Source organism: Larus michahellis, chromosome 9 (genome assembly GCF_964199755.1).
Source record: "Larus michahellis chromosome 9, bLarMic1.1, whole genome shotgun sequence".
Taxonomy (NCBI): Eukaryota; Metazoa; Chordata; class Aves; order Charadriiformes; family Laridae; genus Larus; species Larus michahellis.
The window spans coordinates 13,226,934-13,236,813 of NC_133904.1; the positions used below are offsets into that span (position 1 = coordinate 13,226,934).

The following is a 9,880-nucleotide window of genomic DNA, read 5'->3' on the forward strand; positions in this document are numbered from 1 at the left end:
CCACGGGTCTCAACAGTGATTTAACATCTCATTTCTTCCTTTGTTACAGACCTCTTACAGCTTTCTTCTATACAGACAATGACCTCTGTATGCCCTGAAAGTCCCAGGTTAAATCTATTTATAATTGAAGCTGAATGAATATTTCACAGAAATGTAACACTCAAGAAACTTTGTCTTTTTTTCTTTTTATAGAATATCAATGGAAGACTTCAATCTTTTACTTAAAAAATGATTGAGTGTATTTACCACCTGGGCAGTTTTGCTTAGTCAAGCCCTTTGGTATACTTTCTGTTCCCTGACTTCCCTGGGTTAGCAAAACATTATTTTCAAAATATAGTTGCCAGAACAGAATATTGCTGAAGGGACCTGTAAAATGCAGACATTTCTGTGGATGCTTAACACAAAAAAAAAAAAAAAAAAAAAAAAAAAAAAAAAAAAAGACTCAATTGTTAGGGAGAACAATGTAAGAAAGGTTTGAATAAAATTTAAGCAAACTCTTCTGAAAGGTGAAATGAATATTCCCTTTTCTTCCATTATTATCATGGCACTATTAATGCTACTATTCCTGTGTTATTTGTTTATTTACTAGAATATCTGTGTTCCCCAAAAGTTGCTACATTGTTCTAAAACAATACAATTAATGCATTAGAGACCTATGCACAGACTTCATTCTGTATGAAAAGAGGAAATTAAATACTTCCATCTATTTACTGGAGCCAGATATTCTAGTTTTTAATAGGAAAAACATCTGCTAAAATTGAGCCAGTACCAAGCACTACTATATTGCCTCTTATAAGACATATAATTTAGCTATCATTTTTTATCCTCCTTGCTCAAGTACAAAGTGACCTTGAAGACCTATTCTGTACTTCCAGTAAGTTTTTCATAGTTTTTCTGTGAAACGATAAATAGTAAATTTATTGTGACCCGTTGAATTTGGAATGGCCTCCCTAATAGATTAAACTGTCTCCTTAAATGTAACTTGGCAATTGTTACACGTTTTCAGCTTCAGGTCAGTCATTAAAAAAATACAATTCTGTAAAATAATGATGAGGTTTTGGATAATCCTCCCCATACTTTAAGGAAGATCACTTCAAAAACAGCTTGCCTACAACTTCAGACTTCCTCCTCCTGCAGAAAGAGAACTGAAAAATTTATAAAACAGTGAGCTACTGAAACAGAAAATTGAAAGACACTATCTATAAAAAGGATAAAATAATGTACTTGATACAATGCATGTTTAGCCTCTGGAACGCACAAGATAATATTGAACCTTGTAATTCGGCATTAAGGAAGAAAAAAACCCAAACCAAACAAACCCAAAAACATGATATGAGATTGACTAAGTACATAACAGCAAAAAAGCCCAGACAACTTCAATCTCTCTGGAAAAGAGCCTTATATTAACCGATAAGAAAATCACTGGAATTGGGCTAAGGAGTAAACTATTTCATAATAATTTGCCTCAGTTGTTTTGTGCTGATAGGGGCCTGATAAAAGGTCAATATAAACCAGCACTTGGTCTGAGGCACCACTTGTGTTCTCAGGCTCCTAAATCCTCCTGCCAAGAAAAAGGCGGTCCTCGCAGGTGCTGGGTTTTCAGTTCCCGCTCGCTCCTGTGTCAGCTGCACACGTGAGGTTCACTCCTTGCACCTGAACACCCACCTGAAACCTGTAACATTCACACTGATTGCCTAATAAAAGGAAGGGCAGGTGATTCATATTTGGTTACCTCACATATGAGCTCAGTGCAGCACTGTCCACAGTGGCTCCTACAAATGCCAGGTTTACATGTTAGCCATGCAAGGGAAACTTTATGTGTTGTTAGTAGAGGAGTGAATATTTAGACTTGTTACAGCTCGTTTTCAGACACTTTACAACCTCCTTTAATAGGCATCAGTATCCTGAAGAATGTAATATGTACAGTCAACGGCTTCTCAGTAGAGTTTAGCCTGTACAGATGAAAACCATCAGGGTTTGGGAGTCAGAATCCTGTGGACAGTATGTTTCATTGCCTATCGTGTCTTCCCATCAACATTCAACCAATCTAAAAACAGTTTTTAGTTGCACTGACAAACCAATTATTAGCAGTTGTGGTATTAGGTCTTCTGTTATCCAGCTGCTCTTTCCTTATTTTGCCTATCGGCAATTGACAATATTGCCTATATTTGGTTTGGACCTGAATTCTTTCCAGACACCTTTCTCTGATAAAAAAGCTATGCAAAACAATAAAACACTTCACAGCCCTAAAACAATAAAACACTTCACAGCCCTGTCATTTCTGCAACTATCACTGATACTTCACTCATTCACTCCAAAATAACCTCTTTGCCAGAGGTACGGTGGGACACTGTAAATAAATATAGCTGCATTAAATTTGATGAATTTATATTGATTAATACTTAAAAGACTCCTTCCAAATGAAAACAATTTTAAAAATCCATTAAAATGATAGTACAAGAGAATCAGTAAAAATTGAATCTTGGCTAATTGCGGGGAACCCATCAGGGATGCTCTCAAAGCAAGTCAGACAACATAAATAAGTACATGGAAATAATCTGGTCTTTTTTCGTTTGTGATGGTTAAAAAAAAATTGGACAGCTTTGCCTCGTCAGGAAATGCTGAAATAGTACCACTTGAACTATTTTTTCTCTATGGGAAGCTGCTGCCCGCCTTTGGGAAATCTAGATGCTATAAGATGAGATACAATCTGGAAAAAGGGAATTGATTTACATTTGTCTACGAGGATAGAAATCCTGCCAGTTAAAGAGTGTGAACTGAAGAGGAATTTTTACTTTCTCTTTAAGATGACTTTAAGCATTTACATTTCAGGCTAGCCATAAATGTACATTAGATATGGTTTCCTGAGCTTTTCTTAACAAGAAAATAAAAAAAAAAAAAATTAGTTCACTGCTGTATTTTCAGTCTATGGACATCTCTATTGTACCGCAGGTCCTGGTACAACGCGGCCCTGGTACCAGCCTACACAAAGGCTGGCCGTACTTACACAAGCAAGAGGACAAGCAAATTCAGGACAGTTTGTCTCATCCTAATTTATATCTCTAGCCCATTTTTTTTTTCTGCTTACAAATGCAATTCATTTATTGGCATCAGGTAGCTGATGATTTTATTAACTTGACTGGTCAGCACCTGTGCACACTTAATGACAGAATTTAAATTATGTTTTATTTCAGAAATCATTTAACGTAATACTCCCGTTTGCTGGCTTCAAATGACATAATTTAAAATTCATCAGTGTTCCTATCCCAGCTCATACTGTAGCCATTACAAAGTTACGGTTATGCTCTTCTAATTACATTGCTTATGTCAGGGAACAATAAATTCATTTGTTTTGAATAATTTAGTCTTCAAACTTTACCAAGCTCTTCATATCAATATTGAGTGCCACAATTTGTGGATGTTCAGTGCTAACACTTTTGGTAATGACAAATTTTTTCTTTTCTTCAATTTCTTTAACTCTGATGCTAATAAATCTGCTAATAGAGTTATGACCCTTCAATGGGACAGGATCACTGCAGAGATGCTGCATGAGGCTCTTCTGGATGGCTTCAGTTGTGGCTCAGTTTAGATAACTGGAGAAGAATGTTTTCCACAAAGAATATGCTATAAAAACACTTAGTGCTCGATTTTAATGAAGAATTGCCTTCTTTGAAGGCAGCCAGTTACTTATTTTAAAAACAATAGTAATAAAAATATTAATTCTTATGATTTATCAGTCCAATTTTCAGCTAGCAGTCTTCACTTACACATGGGCAAGTCTATTCTTGTAAATACAAGTGAGCATAATTTTGAAGTACCAATTCTTGCATGATAGATTTGTCACTCTGCAAATTTCATGCTCTCTTCATTAAGAAAGTCTATCGCATTAATTGGCATGTCTGACACAATAACAGTGTGCAGGCAAGGAAGGGTGCATGATTTACGTTATGCTCCCACAAGTACAGGCTGGACAGAATTTTAGAGGAGCTGCAGAGTAAATGAGTTACAAAAGTCTGATTTAAAACAAAATACTGTAAGGCCTCTATTCTGTTGTACCTGTATGTGCAGTACAGCGGTTTTGGGCAAAGACAGGCTATTAACTGCCTTTGTCTTGTTCCAGGACTTCGGTCTTACTCAAGAGCAGACTGTGATTTTCAGATGGTAACTGATCTTTACAGCATGCACTTCAGACTGTAAGGCAGTTTGGAATTGCTTCTCACGCAGACTACACTGGTAGAGGTGAACTTCCTTGACTTTGAGAAGTTATCTCATTTTCCATCACTGCAGCCACACAGGGTATCAGAGCCTGCCTGCCCTTCACCATCTCCTTACTCTCTCACGTAGTTCTTACAGGATCCTGTTGTCTATTAGCACTCTTGGGTAAAGGTGGCAAAACAATGCTTTTACAGGGGCATTTGAGTAGCTGTAAATTCTCCCACAAACCAAAGTAAACCTGGATTAACAACATTTTTAAACTCAGGAAATACCTGCAGGAAAATCAAAACTCCAGGTCCAAACCTCTGCGAGGACTCTCCCTTCCCTGTACCGCAGCCCTCCTGCTTGACCTACTTTCATTTCAGTCTGTCAGACTCAGGCTACCTGTAACGTTGGGGCCTGATTTAGCTGTCGTGAAATTTCATTTTGATCATGTTACCTCTTGGATTAAGAAGCTTCATCGACCTTTTTCTCTTTTTCTTTTTTTTGGAGATCAGGGATATAATTTAAAAGTTTTACTTATTATGTTCAAGGTACTTCAGACCTCTCATCTGCGTTATTTATAGGAACTGATCGATGCCTATGTTCCATCTTGGAGCTTGTGCTCAGCCTTAGATTACCGTCTGCCTTGAGTCCTTGTCATTCTCTGTTAAAATTCAAGCGTTTTTCTTTTTTGGCTTCTGTACATTCTGATTCTTGCCAGGAACCTAAACCAGCAACCACTGTACGTCAAAAATGTTAACATTAGACATGTGTTTAATTGTTGTGCTGAACTGGGACATAAGTTTCTGTGCAACCTCAGGATATCTCTAAATTAGCAGGTACTGCAGGCCAGCAGAAGTGCTTCTGTGGAGCGAAACAGCTGTTCCCAGGATTCAACACTGTCAGAGATTGACTTTGGACTAGGTTTAGTCTGGTTCCATGGATTTAATGCTCATTAGCAGTTAGAGTGAATTAGGTACAATTCTGCAATGCTTTTGCAGTCCAGTTTCAGTGGAGTGAAATCTGAGCTCCCCCCAGGCCATCCTCCACAGCAAACCCAAGCATGCTCACCGGGGACAATCAGTAGATTCCTCTTCTGAGCCAAACTGAAACACTAATGCAGATGCACTTTTGGACTCCCCAGTGTAGGAAAGAATCATTACTATTTCCTTTTACTATGTTTTTCCAAATTTACTCCATGCAGGTGAAGATTTCAAAACAGATTATTGTACTGTTAATACAGTGACTGTGCTCCTAAGCTCACAGGCTGTTTTCTACATATGTAACGCAATGCCAGACAGACACTGTCTCCAGCTACAAATTGGTAAACCACTCAGCACAAAATGAAATTATAAGGCCTTCTCTAGGATCATTCCCTCGATGGCTACTATTTAGATTCAATAGACGCAGCAGAATTGGCTATTTGGATACCCCATTAGAGAGAGGAACTTCAGCTCGTGTGACGTGTCGTAGTTTATGGGAAACGAAGGCGTGCAGCAGTGGCAGTTAATAGTGGCGATGCCAGCCTTCTCAGAACTACCCAGTAATCAGTGGCCCACCATACATTTTAAGCAGCTTGACGATGTCTTTCCATTTATCCCTAAATATTTAATTACTTGTTGGATATGTTCACAGTGTTGTCAAAACCACATAACTGCAGCCCCATCGTTTGCACATGCCTGGAACTCAATCTTAATCTCACAGATGTGTAAATCAGGAGAAAATAAAAAGAATCTATTAATGTTGCATCTTCATCAATATCAAGCAATTAACTGCCTGAAGGAGAAACATAAGCACCTGTATTTGGAACGGGGAGAGGAGCAGTAGTGTATTTACTCTATTACCAGAGCAAATGATGAGTGAACTAAAGCAAGAACACAAGAAAAGATATTTAAGTTCACACTTTCTTTTTCCTTCCTTAATCAATAGCAATATAGGCCATCAAGGCATCAAATTTTCCAATTGGTATGTTTTGGTTTTTATTAGAAAAATAGTGAATGTGATGGTTGAAGGGTTTATCTGACAATATACAATCACTTTCTGCTACCTCCTAGGCTCCTGACTGCTAAAGTAATAGAGGTTTTGTTCAATAAAATGCACATTTCTATATATTCAGTATATATGTACCTCATGACTCAGACAGGAAAATCTTGATATTTAATTATGTAACACATACGGATGCTACCACCATTTACACAACAAACCCTTTTATGTGCTCTTCAGTTATCGAATGAGAACTGTGACATAGCTTGGTCTTTTGAGCTGTTGGCCTGAAGTAACGGGCAGCTCCCGAATTCCCTCCCTTACCGGGCAGTTTCTCTTCTTTCTTTGTGCCTGTCTGAAACAGGCAGGGTAAGGCTAAGTCCACTAAAGTAGGAGATAACACTTATAGATCAGCCAGAGGGAATTGTGATTGTGGTCCTCCCTCTATTCTTTGAGAGATTTTGCTCATCCTGTATCCAGCATGCCGAGCCGGGGCTTGCACAGCCTGCTATTTGTACAGTTTCACTAGTGGATGAGCATATGCCTTTCCAATCACTCTTCTCTGCCCTTTTCCCCCTTGCACTGCTTCAGAGTTAAGCCTCATTTATCAAAGCCAGGGTGTTTCAACTGTGACGATGACTGTGAACATCACAATTTTGGGGGTTCCAGCTTGAGACATTTCTGAGAGGCCTGACTCTCTGAAACAGTTATAATAATAACCACACTCAGCTATCACAGCTTTATAAATAAATGCCTCATGGTGGAAAGCAAATCAAGCCACTAATCATTTTTTCTAAATATTTTGCTGTAATTTCTTAGGCCAAATCACAAAATCATTACTCAGGTAAAACTTACTGGAGTGGACATAAAGACTGACTGTAAAAAAATCAATAAGAGAACAGTTCACAAACCACGTATACAGTAAGGAGCGAGTTCTTTAAAGTATGTGATTTTAATTGGACTCTCAAATGATGTAAGTGATGATCTTGGAAGAAGATACAAAGCTACTGGGAAAAACATGATAGCAGAAACTCACTATAATTTAAGATGGCAGCACACCCCCACCATACTACAAGCATAAGAGAGAGGATGAATTGCTTTAGGACTAAGACTGATGAGAAGGAAGTGACATTCTGGTATGATTCACTGCTTATTGAATTTTATTGAGTGGTGGGCTGCTCATTCCGAGTCTTCAGCTCTGAGAAGAAAAAAATATTTGAAAAGAAACATTCCACTCTCTGTTTTCATATTGAGCTCAATACAGCAAAATCATCCAAGATAACTGGAAGCTGGCCATGTTGTTATGTTACCTGATGGCAACTTGTTATGGTGAGTGCATATATAAGCACACTATTTGCATAAACATGCTATTCACATAACTGGGTGATTTGTGCAGATAGATACGTACACACACAAATCAATAAGCAAATAAAGGATTTCCAAAATGTGCAGCCCAATCTGCATTGCAGAAATTGTTAAGAATTGTTCCAACTCTTCATTCTGTAATGTGAGATTTATGGTGCTCTAAATCCCATTTATACTTTTATCTGAATCAGCCTGCTCATCCCTTGCTGCTCTGCCTTCCCAAATCAAATTCAGTCAGTTCTCCCTAGCTCTGTCTGAATGTTTCCTTTGATTGAGTGATGTTATTTCTAGAAAAAACACTCAAATCAATTTAATGCAAATTCCTTTTCACGTCCTGGTTGACCCATCAGGACATCGACAATAATAGATTGAAGTAGTTACTTCCTGAGGCAGATGACTCATTGAGTGCTTAGTAATCAATTTTCATCGTTGTGACTGCATAATCTGTCTTTGGGGTTCTGTTACGTATCGTGACTAGAATGCCACAGAATCCGGGATTGCCTGATACAGAAAATGAATGGTGAGCCCTCAGCCATTCAGCCATTTTCAGTTGCACAAACAACCACGACAGAGTTACATCGAATGCAGAAAGGGTCTAGCTGTTCTCGTGCACACCAGTGAAAGGCAGGGGTAAATCCAGGTGGTGTACTAGTTGAAACGCACAGCAGCTACGATCAGAAATTGGTCCTTTGGGGATACGCCAGTTTAACATTGTTGTGAAATCAGAAGCAACTCACTGCCTTCAAACTTTCATCACCTTTGCAAAAATCTGCTTCATTGCTCCTAAACTGAGAGGTGTGTAACCAAAACAAAGTGAATGAGTTTTGATCCTCTATAGAAAAGGTGTGGATTCGTTTATGAAAACTTAGATGGGAGAACTGGGGATTTAGATCACCTAATTAAATATGTTATGGCTATACGTATGCTTACTCCATACATTGACTTGCAATGTTTCATAGTATCCAACCTTCATCTCATACAGGACACCTCAGATGGTGATATCACATTATAGTGACTGCATAGTTTATAATCATTCAGAAAGATCACCAGGAATGTGTGTTTCTAGCAAAATGGCAGGAGGAAACTCCCAAACTCTATTGCCATGAGGTATCCTGCAAAAACATGTTCCTGCACCACAGGATGCAGGATTAACTTAAGCTGAAGTCAAAGCTGTTACCTGAGTGCAAAAGGATGAATGACAATTCTGATGCTCCTCATGCTGTGGTGTTAACACAGGTTCCTTCATAATTAGACTGTGTAGGTAGCAATCAAAACCAGGGCAAAGTACATCTTGTGGATTTTATGTACCGTTTTAAGGCAAGAACGTTAGTTCTTAAGATTCGTATCAGTTTGACAACTTGTTCTGTTTTGTTACGTGTTCCCCATTCTCTGTAGTGTGTGTTTGCAAACCAACACTTGAAAGGTCTGATATTGTTTGACATTGTAGCTTTCTGACAGAGAAACATCACTCTTTCTAACCAATTTGTTGGTTACGAGGAGTGCACTAGCCTATGAAGTAATCTGAGGGGCAAACTCCATAAAGTTTGGAGGCATAACATGCAGTGCAACAGTCACCACCATCTTGCATGAAATATAACAAAGTCAATCACAGAATCAGGGAGTTCTGAATTTAAGTTAAGGTCCATAAATGTTACTATGCAAAAAGTCTACGCTTCAGTATGAATAAATCTGATTTACTGCAACAGCTTCCTAATGATCTTCACGGCACAGGCATGCAAAATTTACCTTCTTATCAAAGAAGAAACAGTTTCATTAACATTTGGGAAAGGATTCTTTCTAACAGTTAAACCGGTTGAATTTTTAGCAACTATATACATCTAAATAGGAAAAGCACCTACTACGGAAAAACCGTGAGCAAGTATTTCTTGTATATCAGCAAACACAAGCGTTCAGACAAGTAAGACAGATGTTGTAAACTAAAGCAATAGAGGAATCTCCCTGTCCAAAAGACAGCACGCTACTACTGCCATGCATAATAATAAAATAACCCTTAATTGTAGCAGCCACAAGAGCCTGTGATTCAGAAGCACCCTAAGTGATATACACAGAAATAGCTGGATGTCGCATGCTTCATACCCAGAAAAATAAGCTTCTGGGGCTCCACCTGAAGTAACTTCTGCTATTATATTTTGTTGCTGATGCTTAAAGAGCATAACCACCTGCTGCTCCTTAGCACGCTCTAGGCTCTCAGGGAAAACAGTGGGTCCTTAGACTTACTAACTAACGAACAACTGCCTCATAAAGCAGCGCACAAAATAAATAGCACTATTTGACTGTTGCGGAGTATACCACAGCACCATTCTACCTTACGAGT

At 38.4% G+C, this 9,880-nt stretch overlaps 1 protein-coding gene across 12 annotated transcripts in view; it reads right to left on the minus strand.

Annotated features, from left to right (window-relative positions):
* Window positions 1-9,880, minus strand: part of SEMA6D (semaphorin 6D) — a 686,608-nt gene that overhangs the window by 464,059 nt on the left and 212,669 nt on the right. The window lies entirely within an intron of this gene.